The sequence below is a fragment of the Lynx canadensis genome, chromosome B1 (assembly GCF_007474595.2).
Source record: "Lynx canadensis isolate LIC74 chromosome B1, mLynCan4.pri.v2, whole genome shotgun sequence".
NCBI classification, from domain to species: domain Eukaryota; kingdom Metazoa; phylum Chordata; class Mammalia; order Carnivora; family Felidae; genus Lynx; species Lynx canadensis.
Window position 1 is genome coordinate 69,458,422 of NC_044306.2, and position 18,456 is coordinate 69,476,877.

Sequence of the window (18,456 nt, forward strand, 5' to 3'; positions counted from 1 at the left end):
CTCATGATTCAAAGATATTCAGGCAATAGTAAACCAACTCTTGAATCAAGACTAAGTGTGATCCTGGAGCTAAAATGCATGCTGTCAAATGCCTGGATCCCATGGATCCATTCCTAATTGACAGCTGTCAACCAGGTAATACTCTTGAGATACTCATCATTTCTAAGTCATACCAAGGCAATTTTAGCTATCTCAATTTAGCATTAATTACACAATTCTGAAATGAAATGACTTCTGGAGAATGATATGAAGTAAGATGTGCACTGGGACAGAGCAATGAAGAGGTACAGGTATTTCAAGAGACATTTTACACAGAATCTAAACAATTTCACTCTAGATGGAAGCTATTATGTCATTTTAGCAGAAAATCAACCATTAAATGTAAACCAAATCCCATATGGATTCGTGTGTTGCCTTGATGGTTATAATAGGGGTGTGACAGAATTGAGTAATCCTCTGTGAAACCGATGGTGTGAAGACGGCGAGGACATGGTTAACAAGCTCAACACCATCTATCCATGTATGTATCTATCTGTTTGTCTATCTATCAATCATCACCTTATGCAGTAGATATCAGTTGATGGTTTTTGTTAAGTGAAAATTATGTGCATAATTTAGTATTACTAACCTTGCCTTACTTAGTTTCCTCAAACAATTGTAATTGATGACCTTCAAGTTTCAGGCTCCTTGTATCAAGATTGAGCCTACCTAGTTCAAGACCAACAGTATAAAAGGAGAAATAAAGTCTGTTGCTTGAGCCAGTAGATGGGGTCTGGAAACTAAACCTGCTGGTTCATATCTAGCAGCCTGCATGCTCTCTGAGCAGCCATCTCTGTCCCTTTTTCTGCACATGGCCATTGTTCCTGCTCAGTTGTGATAAGCTTCAGCTGCTTCAGGTTCCTAGCTGGAGCGTCGGCATCCATGCTGCCTTGCCTCTAATCCCAGCTCACTTGCCTATGATTTAGCTTGTTCTTCACTCCATGGGGTTGACCCTACAGGAGATTTACTGCTCTTAGCCCTAGCTTCCTAATCCCAGTGTTCTCCCTTTAATGCACTGCCAGTCTGCTGCTGATGCCTCTGCATGGCTCACCCAAGACTGCCTGATCTATGCAAGGGGCATCTCCTACATGCTGGAAGAAAACTTAAATCAGAAAAGTAAAGATGGCTTGTTCCAGTAGTGTCAGTAGAGGATGGCAAGTTACGCTCCCAGTTTTGCCACTGATTAGACATGTAACCTCTGATAAGTCACTTAAATGCCCTGGTTCTCGGTTGTCTCACCTGTGAAATCAATAGTTGATCTTTCATTTATTTATTTTGTTAAAGATTTATTTATTTAAGTAATTTATTTATTAAGTAATCTCTACACCCAACATGGGGCTTAAACTCACAATCCCCAGATCAAGAGTCGCACGCTCTACTGATGGAGACAGCCAGGCATCCCAACAATTGATCTTTTAGAGGAGTTATAACTCTGTAATTTTATGAAATATAATAATCTGCTTCAGAAAAAATGATAAATTGGGGCGCCTGGGTGGCTCAGTTGGTTAAGCATCCGACTTTGGCTCAGGTCATGATCCCGGGGTTTGTGGGTTTGAGCCCTGCATCGGCTCTGTGCTGACAGCTCAGAGCCTGGAGCCTGCTTCAGATTCTGTGTCTCCCTCTCTCTCTCTGCACCTCCCCCATGTGCTTTCTCTCTCTCTTCAAAAATAAATAAACATTAAAAAAATTTAAAAAAAGAAAAAAAATAAATTATTATGGAGACAGAATTCATACATATGAATTACCTAAAATGTATTTTTACCAGATTTTTCAACAAATGTAAATTGTTGCCATGAGTATAGTGTTGTAAAGAAGGTATGAGAAGGTGTCAAGGAGGCTGGTACAGACAACTAGGTGGGGTCAATTATGGATGATCCTTTAGGGAAGAAAATCTGTGTAGTGAATATGGAAGACAAAGAAAGTCATGGGCTGACAGGGAGTCATAGAAACAACATTTTACTTCAAAAACAAGTGCGTGTAAACATGTGCAAACAGCAGATCTGGATGGGTCTAGGCCAAAATATAACCAAGAAATGCTATTATAAAGTTATGGAGTAATCAATCACTTGTTGGAAAGTGTCAGACATGAGGTTGACTAGATAACAAAAAGTAGGATATAAAAGTTGATATCAATTTCTGAGCAGTAAATTGATATAATAAAAAAAAAGACTAATAAAGACGACTAGTCTCATGACCGTGTGATGCAAAAGATGAGAAAGAACAGACTTTAGCTACGGAGATGAGGCTGTTGTGTAACAGATGTAAGTCAGCTATTCGGGTTTGGTGTCACTGCAAAGGCTGCAAACACCAGCCGCTGCCAGAAAGAAAACTGTTCTAATTATGGTTGATTATGAACAGACTTTGACTATTTGTTTACCTATTTATTTTGTTCAGACTTTGACTTTAGATGAGGGATGTCCAATGGAAGTAAAAAATGAGCCACGTGTGCAATTCAAAATTTTCTAGTAGCCACATTAAGAAAGTAAAAGGAAATAGGTAAAATTAATTTTAATAATACATTTTATTTAACTCAATATATCCACTATATTACCACTTCAACGTGGAATCAGTATGAGAATTATTAATGGGTATTTAAGTCCTTTTAAAAATTTTTACTATCTTTGAAATCTGGTATGTGTGTGTTACACACACAGCACATCTCAGTTTGGGCTAGCCACATTTCAAGTACTCAGGAACCATGTGTGGTTAGTGGCTATCATATTGGACAGTGCAGCTCTAGAGGAGGACACAAGAGGTTTTCTTTAAGATCACATCAAAAGTTTTTAGATCTTAAGAGCAAATAAAAATAATCATTTTATAAGTAAGTAGAATTTTAACAAAAACAATGGGAACAACATAAGGTTACCAACCAGTTTTATCAAGTAAAAAAATTAACAACAGCAACAAAAGCCTTACTTACCATTTTTTGGCCATCATTTTATGAATCTGAGGACGTTTGGTTACTGCACAATTAGGGAAAATACAATGTTCAAACACAAAACAGTCCTTTAAACTAAACACAATTAGCTTCATAAAACATGATGACATTGTATTTATTTTTCTTGTTTCATTGCAAATCAGTAACGACTTCTCCAGATCCTATCTGTGGACCATAATTTAGGAACTACTGATCTAGTCTAGGCTCAGAATCTGTTTGGTAGCTCAAGTCCTTTAAAACCCTGGTAGACTGCTAGTGCCTTTGATTTTGGGGCACTCAGCAGTTAACCAAAGTTTTTAGAGTCTGGATCAATCAATCTAGGGGCTGCCTTTGTAGGTCTTCCTTTTAGTATGTGCTGGAGTTCCTAACCCTGTTTTAATGGCAGCTAACTTGGCTTCTGCTTCAAAGCAAGGAGAATAATATATGGGTCCATGTGGCAGAGCTAATCTTTCATCTAATGCCAGGATAGATTCTAGTGATTGGTGCTTAATGAAGGGAGGTATTGTTACCCCTGTAACTCAGAGGTGATCCTGTGGGGCATTTTGGAGAAAGGTTGGGAAGCCAGGGTTTCCTTATTGCTTTGGCTCCTTCTAAGTATTCCTCTTCCTAGTCTGGACCCTAATTTTTGATTTGGGTATGTAATTGGACTTTTACAGTGCTGTAAAGAAATCATCATCTGACCTAAAAGTGATCTTTGTAGAAAAGGCCTTTCTTACTTTTTTTTTCTTTTTTCCTAAAGGCCTCTCAGTCAATATCCACTAGATTATGCTGTTATAAAATACAACCACAAAAATATTAGTTGCTCAAATCAACAGAAATTTGTTTCTCACTCTACATGACCATCATGGGTCAGTAGGAGGCTCTGGTCATTATGGTCTCTCAGCTATCGGGCTGATGGAGGTTTCATAATGACACATGCATCCATGATCATCAGGGCAGGAAGAAGGTAACATGGTAAATTGCACACTGGCTTTTAAAGATTCTACCTGAAAGTGATATACATCATATCTGCTCACATTTCATTGGCCTAATTTCAAAATGATAAGGGAAGGGACAATTCAACCATGTGCCTGGAAGAAGAGGAACAGAAATATTATGATGAACAGCACTAATGATAGCTTCAATCTGCTTTTCTGAATACCGGTAAGCATAATACACTAATCTCTTTTCTAAGGCAGACATTCCAGAAGTCAAATCTAGTCATAATATCAAGCCCACAGATCAGGATCTCTGAATGACATATAAAATGGGTACTTCTGACATGATATCTATCTGTGGCTTCTCTTGACTAATCATATACGAACTAAAAAGACACACTATCCTCCCCCAATATGCAGTGGTGGAACAGGGACAAGATAATCACAATGAATATTCTTACTAGAAAGCACAAGGTGAGGAGAAACCCTATAGATAGTTGTGGGTAGCAATTTTGAAATTCTGCTGGGCAGATGAGGTGAGGCTCCTTACCCTGAGGATGGGGAATGTTTGTTAATTGGCTGAGTCTACTCCCTGGAAGGGGCTCCCCTGTCCATTGTTCACTGTGGCCTTCGGTTTGCACACTGGAGGGTCCTTCCTTTGTATTATATGATTTTCCATGTTGAAGAATATGTTCTTCCACATTAGAGTTGGGGGCTGAACAGAATACACAGCTTCCTTTTTTTTCAAATTTTTTTAATGTTTATTTTTGAGAGAGAGAGAGAGACCGAGTGAGCGAGCAGGAGAGGGGCAGAGAGAGAGGGAGACACAGATTCTGAAGCAGGCTCCAGGCTCTGAGCTGTCAGCACAGAGCCCAACATGGGCTTGAACCCATGAACCATGAGCCAAAGTCTGATGCTTAACCAACTGAGCCACCCAGGTGCCCCTATACATCTTCTTTTTTCCTTTCAGATGGTTGGGTATCCAAGGTTGTTTCATAAATAGAACAATCACCATTTTTGCTTTTAAGCTGAGGTTGATAGTCTTTGTAGTAGTACATCTCTCTCAAGGACTTAGTTGTGTTCTTATTTATTTGATTCCAATTAACTTCATGTGTTGATGGCCACCTCAATAGTTCTTTTCTCAGAAAAGTTTTGTGGACACAATTTCCTGATTTACCTACCATGCTACTTTTTTTGCCCCCATACCTATGTATCTCTTTGTATTTAATGACATAATTTCAAGTAACTTGAGTCCATTGAGTTTTGTTGGGGCAGCCACTTCCTGTCTTCTCCCTGAGCTATTTGGTCTTTGCTCTTTCAATTATATTTTTTACTGGTTGTGGATGAAAAGCACACAGTTCTCCCAATCCTTCAAGGGCTGAATTTCTGGATTCTATTTCTTTTTCTTTTCTTTTTTTCCCCAAACTGGACAATTCTCTGCTAAGTTTATTTGCTTTTTATAAAATCTTATGAAACATAGACAATGACAACCAGCAACAGCAACAACTAAATTTCTATAATCTCTTGTCCTAGGATTATAAATTCTTTAGGTACACCATCTGCTTGCCAGGTTATCAATGGTGACGATATTACGAAATGCTTTGTCACTATGCAACATGGATAACTATCCTTAAAGCTTTGACAACAGTTTCTTTCCTATGTGCCACCTGGCCTTTAAGTCAATGCCATATGTTCTCTTTTTGTTATGACAGCACACCATGTCTAGTTACCAATTTCTGAATCAGCCAGTATATGCTAGGTGTGGGGGGGGGTGGGCTGCAGTAAGAAACATCTCCCATGGAAGTTTATTTCTCACATTATGATCACTCAGGGACCTGACAATATTCTGTCTTGATACATATTTCCACAATTGTTGTGGTAGGAAAAAGGGAAAGTGGCATGCCATACCCTCGTCCTAAGACATGACAGGTGATAGTTTTAATCGCATGACTTTATATTGAATGACTAAGTTGCCAATTTCCCAGTCTGGGATGGAAGAATTATTATTGCTTTCTACCCTTATCAATTATCAGTTATGCCTGCATTTTAGCTTTTCTTATTTATGACAATCCACTTCCCATTTTTGTATTCATCAGAATTCCCTGGAGTGCAGATGACGGAAATCCAACTCAGTCAAGTTCATCAAGTCTCTTTGTCTATTTCCATAGGTCTCTTCCTCCTTTCTCTATTTTTTATCTCTGCTTCTCTATGCTTTATTACTTTAGATAGATTTTCTCTGTGTGGTTGACATAATGGCTGTTGTTAATCTCTGGTTCTTATCTTTTCTGGTCCATGATCCCCAAAGCAAGGAAACATCTCTTTGTCTAATTAAAGAATTGTTGGTGCAGGTCTCTACTTTTAGGTTACATGTTTGGCCATGAATTAAGCATTGTGTCTACGAGAAAAGAACCTTATAATTATTTGAGACTAGGTTTTGCATTTACTTTATGATTAGAAGGTAGTATAGGACACATTATCAGAAAAGAGAAGATGGGTAGGATTAGTGAGCAGATACACAGTCTACCAAAATCCAGAACTTTCCTCTGCCAGTAAGTATAGAAGGAAGTAGCACCAAGGCTGAAAATGTTTAGGAGATGTTCAGAGATAGTATAAGTAAGAAGAAAATGGGGCAAGGGTTGGGGGTGAAGACTGAGAAAAAGAAAGATTGACAAAGGTAAAGATAGATGGTAAATAATTTACAAATGGTAACTAAAATGGATCAGTAACTAAACTGAGTGAGAATGTTGTCAGGTTTTCTGAGTTGGTGTATACGAACTTATGGAGATCATGAAAAGTAATTGTCACAATAGTCATAAAAGCAAATATTAAAAAAGTAACATATAATTATGCAATTAAGTTTATGATTTTGCTATGTGAAGACAGATCAGTTCTGTCATATTCCTCTTCTCCTGGTGAGATAACACTCTTCAGGCTGTGTGACTAAAGTAAGAAGGTGTTGGAATAAGAAATCCTAGTTGTGAAAACAAAAATGTGTCTCCTATTTCTCGTTTAATCTTCTTTTAGAATTACTAGAGGTCAACTGGGATTTCTAATTTATGTTCCAGTCCTGTGTTAGCTTGTCATGAAATAGCTTCAGGGAATTTCTCAGCTATTGCCCCTTCTAGAGACTAATCGAACTTGGGTCTGGGGGTAAAAATCTTAATGAAGACATTTTTTGGCAGCTCCTGATTCCTTACATGTTTAGAGCTTGCTATTTACCTTTTGAAATGTGAAGTTGGGTTTTCTCCACAATGTGTCAATCTGTAAATATATCAAATAGACATATATTTATAAGGGTCAAATGCCATACCAAATTTGCTGTAGGGAAGTCAGGAATTTTCTGGGTGGAATATTGTGGTACATGTGCACTTGTTGGAACCAAGGGGGAGGTGGCAAGGAGGTACTAGAGAAACAACAGCTTCAATCCTGGCATAGAGGGACAAATTGTGGACTGAAGCTAAGGGGAATCATGAAAATTCACACCGCAAGTACCAAGAATCAAACAGGTACTTAAAAAAAGTTAAGGTACTAACAATTATTGGGCACTAACAATGAATAAATAGGAAAAAAAGGCAGGTGGGAGGAGAATGAGGTTCTGGAAGTAGATGCTTAATGAGTCAACCTTGTAGGATGGACCTCTTGCCTCGGGGACTATTATTAGCAAGGAGACGGGACACTTTAGACTTTGTTCTTGATACCAGTATATGTCTGGTACCTGATTCCTGGTGATTTCCTGAAAGAGAGAAGCTTGAGAAAATAGTGATGCACTAAAGGATTGGGTAGAATAGGGTTGAAGAGACAATGAATCCAGGTGTGTTATGTCAAATTAGTCAATTGATTGTTACCTTTATTTTCTCGCATATCTTTGATGATTGTTATTGGATTCATCTTTTTTCTTTTTTTTATTTAAAAAAATTTTTTTTAATGTTTATTTATTTTTGAGACAGAGAGAGACAGAGCATGAATGGGGGAGGGTCAGAGACAGGGAGACACAGAATCTGAAACAGGCTCCAGGCTCTGAGTGGTGAGCACAGAGCCTGACACGGGGCTCAAACTCATGACCTGAGCCGAAGTCAGACGCTTAACCGACTGAGCCACCCAGGCGCCCCTTTTCTTTCTCTCTAAGATAAGTAGTAACTATTCTTTACCTCCGGCAATTTACTCATCTTTGTTAAGTAAAAATAAATTTTATTTTTGAGAGAGAGAGACAGAGAGTGAGCAGGGGAGGGGCAAGAGAGAGAGGGAAACACAGATTCTGAAGCAGGCTCTAGGCTCTGAGCTGTCAGCACAGAGCCCGACGCAGAACTTGAACCCACGAACCTTAAGATCATGACCCGAGCCAAAGTCGTATGCTTAACCGACTGAGCCACCCAGGAGCCTCTCATCTTTGTTAATTTTAAAGTTAATTTAACTTTATACGTTAATTTAGAATTTAGACTTTATAAGTCTCCACATCATAGTAGTAAGTCCCTTCCTTTGGAAAGGCTGGGAGAACTGGTGTTCTTAGCATCATTAAAATGAGTTTCTTGAGAAGGTTGTTATTAAGACCACACTTGATTACTAAATGACACAATAAGAAAAGCAATCCAAAGTCCTGAGAAGTAAACTTGTCACCTTGAGGTTATCCTCGCCACAAAATTCTCTTTACCTGCCCTAGTCAACGTGCAGCAGAGGGGTTAGTTTTCAGAGAGCTAAACAGTGAGAGGCAGTCAACAAACTTGTTAGCTTTAAAAAGTGCTTCAAATTAACATGAAAATACACAGGGCGTAAAGTCGACTAAAATCCAGTTCTTAGGCACACATATTTAATAATGTGAAGTTTTAAATCATTACTGAATGAAAAATATTTCCTTTAGACATTAAGTTACACCATAAGATTCAGGAAACTGATGTGGGGCAGTAATTTGTTACAAGGGCTACACTTATTTATTCTCTAACATATGATGTGCATTTAGGATTCTAAGGTAAGTTGATTTTTTGATTAAATCCCATTTCTTACATTATCACATAATTGGTGACAGAATATATTGCGCAAACTGGAAATGAAAAAAAAAAGTGACTTTGTTTTAAAAAGAGGTACAAATAATTGGTAGCAAACCACACCCATAATCATGTACGCCTTTAGAAAAATTTTACTTTACTGTAGTTAGAGTTTGCTTTGTAACTTTCGGAAGATCTGTAAACATGTGGAGTCAATTTTAACTCAGTTAATTAAGCTGTTTTTTAAGAGTTATAGTGTCTTTAACTTTGTATTATTCTGAAATGAAAAATACGTTTGTTCTTTGGAAACTGTCTAAAAACTGAGGTAAAATAAATTGTTGTGCTTAAACTTAAAAATATGGTAGAGGGGAGGAGCCAAGATGGCGGAACAGCATGGAAAGCTTTCGTGTGTCTCGCGTCCATGAAATACAGCCAAGCAACACTAAACCATCCTACACACCTAGAAAACTGACTGGAGGATTAACACAACAATCTGCACAACCTGAACCACAGAATTCAGCAGGTATGCGGAGCGGAAAGCTGAACTTGGGGAGCGGTAAGGGAGGTGTTTTTGCAAGCAGAGAGAGGACTGGTGGGGGGAGAATATGGGAAAAGCACCCCTCCCCAAAAGCAGCTGCAGAGAAAGTGGAAAATTGGAAACAGCCGCAGGGACTAAGCTAAAAAGGGAGAAAGGAGAAAGGAGACGGTTTAAATTCCATTGAGACTGTAAACAGGGGGAGCGCAAAGGCTGCAACTCCGCAGCGCCATACCTTGTGGTGCTCTGGTGGGAAGCGCGAATCTCCAGGAACAGAGTGGGGCCTGGGAGGTTCTCAGGCCACACGGGGAAAAGCGGCTCCACTGCTGTAAGGACATTTGGTAGAGACTGTTGAAGCCACCTTGTCCCAGCAGACCCCAGAAAATGGCCACATTCGCTGGTGCTGGAACAAGGTCGTTAAGGGTGAAGCCCGGTGCCAGATGTGTGTTGTGATTTTCCATAATCCCTGAAAAGCTGCTGCTACACTATCTCACGAACTTTTTCCGGGGCGGCCTGGCACCTGGCCGCAGTCTCGGGGCACCAGCAGAAGCAGGGTCCGGCAAGCATTCCTGGGTGCAGCCGACATTCAGCCATTGCTCATTCGGCCATTGCTCCGTGAGACCTTCCCGCAGAGGGGCGGAGCGGGCCAAAGCCGCAGTCCTTCAGAAGTAAGGGGCCGGGGAAAACAGTTGCATCTGAGACAAAACTCAGGAGAGAGGTACTGCCTGGGGCCTGGTCACGGACAGTGAAAAAGCGGGGAGTGGACAAGAGCTGAAGACAGAGGACAGGTGTGCAACTGCTGATCCGGGAGAACAGACTGGATAGCTGGGTGGTGCCTTTTTCACCTATGGGCCCCACAACACTCCACCCCAGTAGACTAGCAGCGCCATCTAGTGGAGAACGGAGTCTTTACACTGAGCCCCGCCCAACTGGGCCAACCTCGCTCTTCAAGAACACAAGTCTCACTGCCTGCTTAGTTTATGGACTATAAAGTGCTACATAGTCTGACTTCTATGACTTTTCCCCTATGGGGAAAATGAAGTAATTTCAGTCCTATTTCAATCTGTTAGCAGGTCCATCAATTCAGTTTTCTTTCTTTCTTTTTCTCTTTTACACTTCTTTTCTTTTTCTTGATTACAGAAAGAAAAAAAATCATTTTTATTTTTAATTTTTACTAAAAATATTTTTCTTTAATTTTTATTACTATATTTTTTACTTTTGTGTAAATTTTTTCAAATTCTATTTTACTTCCATCATTTTATTTTAGTCTACTTCAGTGTATTCACCTTTTCAAATTTTCAAATGATTTCCTTTTCTTTTTCTTGAATGCAGAAAGAGAAAAACTTCATTTTTACTTTCAATTTCTATTAAAAATATTTTTCTTTAATTTTTTACTATATTTTTTGCTTTTATGTAAATTTTTTCAAATTCTATTTTACTTCCATCATTTTATTTTAGTCTATGACAGTGTATTCACTTTTTCAAATTTTTGAATAATTTTCTTTTTTTCATTTTTCTCTTTTTTGTTTCTTTTCTTTTTCTTGAATACAGAAAAGAAAAAAATTCATTTGTATTTTTAATTTTTATTAAAAATATTTTTCTTTAATTTTTTCTAATATATTCTTTACTTTTGTGTATACTTTTTCAAATTCTGTTTTACTCCCATCGTCTCATTTTAGTCTACTTCACTGTATTCATTTTTTCAAATTCTCAAATGATTTCCTTTTTTTCCCTTTCTTCCCCCACCTTTTTTCCCTCTAATCTGCCAAACCACTTTCAACACCCAGACCAAAACACACCTAGGATATAGCATCATTTATTATATTTTTATGTGTGTGTGTTTTTAATTTTTTAATTTTAATATTTTTTAATTTTAATTTTTTTCTTTCAATTTTTCTACCTCATTAATTCCTTTTCTCCCTTCAAAATGACAAAATGAAGGAATTCACCCCAAAAGAAAGAGCACGAAGAAACGACAGCCATGGATTTAACCAACACAGATACAAGCAAGAGGTCTCAACCAAAATTTAGAATCATGATAATAAGAATACTAGCTGAAGTCAAAAATAGATTAGAATGCCTTTCTGCAGAGATAAAAGAAGTAAAAAATAGAATGAAATTAAAAATGCTATAACTGAGCTGCAATCACAGATGGATGCAGTGGTGGCAAGGATGGATGAGGCAGAACACAGAATCAGTGATATAGAGGACAAACTTATAGAGAATAATGAAGCAGAAAAAAAAGAGGGAGATGAAGGCAAAAGAGCACGATTTAAGAATTAGAGAAATTAGTGACTCATTAAAAATGAACAACATCAGAATCATAGGGGTCCCAGAAGAGGAAGAGAGAGAAATAGGGGTAGAAAGGTTATGTGAGCAAATCAGAGTGGAAAACTTTCCTAACCTGGGGAAAGACACAGACATCAAAATCCAGGAAGCACAGAGGACCCCCATTAGATTCAACAAAAACTGACCATCAACAAGGCATATCATAGTCAAATTCACAAAATACTCAGGCAAGGAGAATATCATGAAAGCAGCAAGGGGAAAAAAAGGTCCCTAACCTACAAGGGAAGACAGATCAGGTTTGCAGCAGACCTAGCCACAGAAACTTGGCAGACCAGAAAGGAGTGGTGGGATATATTCAGTGTGCTGAATCAGAAAAATATGCAGCCAAGATTTCTTTATCCAGAAAGCTGTCATTCAAAATAGAAGGAGAGATAAAAAGTTTCCCAGAAAAAGGAAAATTAAAGGAGTTTGTGACCACTAAACCAGCCCTGCAAGAAATTTTTAGGGGAACTTTTTGAGGGGAGTAAAGATGAAAAAAAATTATATATATCAAAAGCAACAAAAGATTAGAAAGGACCAGAGAACACCACCAGAAACTCCAACTCTACAAGCATCATAATGGCAATAAATTCATATCTTTCAGTACTCACTCTAAACATCAATGGACTTGAAGCTCCCATCAAAAGACATAGGGTAACAGAATGGATAAGAAAACAAGATCCATCTATATGCTGTTTACAAGAGACCCACTTTAGACCTAAAGATACTTCAAATTGAAAATAAGGGGATGGAGAATCATCTATCATGTTAATGGTCAACAGTAGCCATACTTATATCAGACAATCTAGACTTTAAAATAAATATTGTATCAAGAGATGCAGAAGGGCATTATATAATAATCAAGGGGTCTATCCACCAAGAAGACCTAACAACTGTAAACATTTATGCACCAAATGTGAAAGGACACAAATATATAAATCAAAGAACCACAAACATAAAGAAACTCTTCAAGGGGTGCCTGGGTGGCTCAGTTGAGCGTCTGACTTTGGCTCAGGTCATGATCTCACAGCTCGTGAGTTTGAGCCCCATGTCAGGCTCTGTGCTGACAGCTTGGAGCCTGGAGCCTGGAGCCTGCTTCAGATTCTGTGCCTCCCTCTCTCTATGCCCCAACCCACTTGCATTCTGTCTCTGTCTCTCTCAAAAATAAATAAACATTAAAAAAAATTTAAAAAAGAAAAAGAAACTCATCAATAGTAATACCATAATAGGAGACTTCAACACCCCACTTACAGCAATGGACACATCATCTAATAAAAAAAATCAACAAGGAAACAATGGCTTTGAATGACACACTGGACCAGATGGACTCAACAGATATATTCAGAACATTTCATGCTAAAGCAGTAGAATATACATTCTTCTCCAGTGCACATGGAACGTTCTCCAGAATAGACCACATACTGGGACACAAATCAGCCCTAAGTACATACAGAAGGATCGAGATCATACCATGCATATTTTCAGACCACAATGCTATGAAACTCAAAATCAGCCACTTGGGGATTGAGGAACATCCTACTAAAGAATGAATGGGTTAACCAAGAAGTTAAAGAGGAAATTAAAAAATATATGGAAGTCAATGAAAATGATAACACCACAACCCAAAACCTCAGGGATGCAGCAAAGGCAGTCATAAAAGGAAAGTATATAGCAATCCAGGCCTTCCTAAAGAAGGAAGAAAATCTCACACAACCTAACCTTATGCCTTAAGAAGTTGGAAAAAGAACAACTAATAAAACCCAAAACCAGCAGAAGACAGGAAATAATAAAGATTAGAGCAGAAATTGCTATCAAAACCAAAAAAAAAAAAAAAAACAAAAAACAAAAAACAAAAAACAGTAGAACAGATCAGGGAAACTAGAAGCTGGTTCTTTCAAAGAATTAACAAAACTGATAAACCACTAGCCAGTTTGATCAAAAAGAAAAAGGAAAGGGCCTAAATAAATAAAATCAAGAATGAAAGAGAAGAGATCAGAACCAACACAACAGAAATAAAAACAATAATACGAGAATATTATGAGCAATTATATGCCAATAAAATGGGCAATCTGGAAGAAATGGACAAATTCCTAGAAACATATACACTACCAAAACTGAAACAGGAAGAAATAAAAAATTTGAACAGATCCATAACCAGTAAGGAAATCGAATTAGAAATCAAAAATCTGCCAAAAAACCAGAGTCCAGGGCCAGATGCCTTTCCAGGGGAATTCTACCAAACATTTAAGGAAGAGTTAACACCTATTCTCTTGAAGCTGTTCCAAAAAATAGAAATGGAAGGAAAACTTCCAAACTCTTTCTATGAAGCCGCATTACCTTAATTCCAAAACCAGAGACCCCACTAAAAAGGAGAACTATAGACCAATTTCCTGATGAACATGGATGCAAAAATCCTCAACAAGATATTAGCCAACCAGCTCCAACAATACATTAAAAAAATTATTTACCACCACCAAGCGGGATTTATACCTGGGATGCAGTTTCAATATCTGCAAAATAATTAACGTGATTCATCACATCAATAAAAGAAAGGACAAGAACCATATGATCCTCTCAATAGATGCAGAGAAAGCATTTGACAAAATACAGCATCCTTTCTTGATAAAAACTCTCAAGAAAGTAGGGATAGAAGGAGCATACCTTGAGATCATAAAAGCCATATATGAACAACCCAATGCTAATATCATCCTCAATGGGGAAAAACTGAGAGTTTTCCCCCTGAGGTCAGGAACAAGACAGGGATGTCCACTCTCGCCACTGTTATCCAACATAGTATTGGAAGTCTTAGCCTCTGCAATCAGACAACACAAAGAAAGAAAAGGCATTCAAATCGGCCAGGAGGAGGTCAAACTTTCACTCTTCGCAGATGACATGATACTCTATATGGAAAACCCAAAAGAATCCACCAAAAAAACTGCTAGAACTGATTCACGAATTCAGCAAAGTTGCAGGATATAAAATCAATGCACGGAAATTGGTTGCATTCCTATACACCAATAATGAAGCGACAGAAAGAGAAATCAAGGAATTGATCCCATTTACAGTTGCACCAAAAGCCATAAAATACCTAGGAATGAATCTAACCAAAGAGGTGAAAAATCTATATGCTGAAAACTATAGAAAGCTTATGAAAGAAACTGAAGAAGACACAAAAAAATGGAAAAAGATTCCATGCTCCTGGATAGGAAGAACAAATATTGTTAAAATGTCAATACTACTCAAAGCAATCTATATATTTAAAGCAGTCCCTATCAAAATAATACCAGCATTCTTCACAGAGCTAGAACAAATAAACCTAAAATTTGTATGGAACCAGAAAAGACCCCGAATAGCCAAAGTGATCTGGAAAAAGAAAAGCAAAGCAGGAGGCATCACAATCCCAGGCTTCAAGCTATACTACAGAGCTGTAATCATCAAGACAGTATGGTACTGGCTCAAGAACAGACACTCAGATCAATGGAACTGAAAAGAGAACCCAGGAATGGAACCACAAAGGTATGGGCAACTAATCTTTGACAGAGCAGGAAAGAATATCCAATGGAATAAAGACAGTCTCTTCAGCAAGTGGTGCTGGGAAAACTGGACAGTGAGATGCAGAACAATGAACCTGGACCACTTTCTTACATCAAACACAAAAATAAACTCAAAGTGGATTAAAGCCCTAAATGTAAGACAGGAAGCCATCAAAATCCTTGAGGAGAAAGCAGGCAAAAACCTCTTTGATCTTAGCTGCAGCAACTTCTTACTCAACACGTCTCCGGAGGGAAGGGAAACAAAAGCAAAAATGAACTACTGGGACCTCATCAAAACAAAAAGCTTCTGCACAGCGAAGGAAACAATTAGCAAAACTAAAAGGCAACTAATGGAATGGGAGAAGATATTTGCAAATGACATATCAGATAAAGGGTTAGTATCCAAAATCTATAAAGAACTTATAAAACTCAACTCCCAAAAAACAAATAACCCAGTGAAAAAATGGGCAAAAGACATGAATAGACACTTCTCCAAAGAAGACATCCAGATGGCCAACCAACACATGAAAAATGCTCAACATCACTCATCATCAGGGAAATACAAATCAAAACCACAATGAGAAACCACCTTACACCTGTCAGAATGGCTAACATTAACAACTCAGGCAACAACAGATGTTGGCAAGGATGAGGAGAAAGAGGATCTCTTTTGCATTGTTGGTGGCAATGCAAGCTGGTGCAGCCACTCTGGAAAACAGCATGGAGGTTCCTCAAAAAACAAAATAGTACTACCCTATGACCCAGCAATTGCACTACTAGGCATTTATCCACGGGATACACTTATATTTTTTCAAAGGGACACATGCACCCCCATGTTTATAGCAGCACTATCAACAATAGCCAAAGTATGGACAGAGCCCAAATGTCCATTGATGGATGAATGGATAAAGAAAATGTGGTATATATATACAATGGAGTATTACTCGGCAATCAAAAAGAATGAAATCTTTCCATTTGCAAGTATGTGGATGGAACTGGAGGGTATTATGCTAAGTGAAATTAGTCAGAGAAAGACAAAAATCCTATGACTTCACTCATATGAAGACTTTAAGAGACAAAACAGATGAACATAAGGGAAGGGAAACAAAAAGAATATAAAAACAGGGAGGCGGACAAAACATAAGAGACTCATAAATATGGAGAACAAACTGAGGGTTACTGGAGGGGTTGTGGGAGGGGGGATAGGCTACATGGGTAAGGGGCATTAAGGAATCTACTCCTGAAATCATTGTTGCACTATATGTTAAGTAATTCGGATGTAAATTAAAAAAATAAAAAATAAAAATAAGTAAATACAGTATAATAATTTTAGACGTATTTTTATTTGAAAGAATGGATATTTATAATATTTACTAAAATTCTTTTAAGAAATATTATGAGGTTGATACATTTTAGAATCAGAAGTATGAATGTTTTAATTTTCTTCAGTAGTATTTTAAAGGTGTTTTGTGAACATTTTTTGTTTCTTTTCGGACCTCTAGGACAGTCTCTAACAGTGGTTTTTCATAGTGTGGACCTGAGAAGTGGTTACAAACACGAATTCTCCAGTCCTTTCTACTGATTCATAAATTCAGGGGTGGAGCCCACTCACCTGTGGTTTAACAAGCTTTCCAAGTGATTGTGATACACACTTAGGTTCGAGAAATGTTGGTCTAGAAGGTGTGGGATCTGTGTTGTCTCATTTGACCCATGAAAAAACAGTGAAGAATTTTTGTCCTCGAGTAGAAGTCCCACTCATTTGAATGGGTAAAACCACATTGCTAAAGAATACCCATCAGCACAGATCATTAAACAAAAACAATGAGAGTTCCTTTTATGGCGACTTTTCAAGTTGGCAATGTGGAAAATAAGCCACAATAACAATGCAGGAAGATTGCAGGGAAAATTATGTTTACTTAATTTCCAGAAAAATGCATTTTTGAAAGTGGTTAAAAATTAAAATGATGGTAGTCTAGAAGACCAATCAGTGGCTTGAAATAAAAACTACTTTATCTGTTAATTGTTTATTTTGGAAAATATGTCTTAGGAACCTATGAAGGAATTTAAAAACATTAAATGTTTGGGGCTCCTGTGTGGCTCATTTGGTTAAGTTTCTGACTTCTGCTCAGTCAAGATCTCGTGGTTTATGGGTTCAAGCCCTGCATGGGGCTCTGCACTGTTGGTACAGAGTCTGCTTGGGATTCTCTCTCTGCCCTTTGCTCTCACTCTTGCTCTCGATCTGTCTCTAAATAAATAAATAAACTTAAAAAAAAAGAATGTTAAATGTTCTCTTAATAATGTAGGAAGCAACGGGGGAAATGTATATAAGCAACTGGTTTTACATAGCCTGCTTTTGATGGGGACAAAAAAAAATCTTGTATTTTATTTTATTTTATTTATTTATTTTTTTTGGCTGAATTATAGAGTTTATTAATGAAATGATCTTATTACTTCCATTTGTTTTATTGTAACTGTATATAAGTAAAGTCTCTGATAAGAACTAATCTTCACATTCCTTTTTTTTTTATATGAAATTTATTGACAAATTGGTTTCCATACAACACCCAGTGCTCATCCCAAAAGGTGCCCTCCTCAATACCCATCACCCACCCTCCCCTCCCTCCCACCCCCCAAAATCTTGTATTTTAAATAGCCCATGTGAGGCCCAGTGATTTTAGAAAGTTCTTTTATGAAGACCTAAAGCCAAGCTCTATTTAAAACAATTTTTTTTCAATGCTTATTGATTATTGAGAGACAGAGCACAAGCAGGGAAGGGACAGAGAGAGGGAGACACAGAATCCAAGGCAGGCTCCAGGCTCTGAACTGTCAGCCCAGAGCCCGATATGAGGCTCAAACTCATGAACCCCAATATCATGACCTGAGCTGAAGTCAGACACTCAACAGACTGAGCTACCCAGGCACCCGCAAAAGTCAAGCTCTATTATTGGAACCAAACTTGGGCCTGCTGTATCTAATTCCAAGTGAAACACCTGTTCATAGATCACATTGCCATTTTAAGTGCAGTGAAGCAAAGGTAATTGTGACTTTGATAGTTGTAGGAATAAAGATTATTGCCAAATGCCATATTACAACCTGATGAAATATTTCCTGAACTAATTTACATTAACTGATTTACTTCATTGAAAAAATACACACAGTTCTTAAAGAATCTCCAAGGTTATGTATG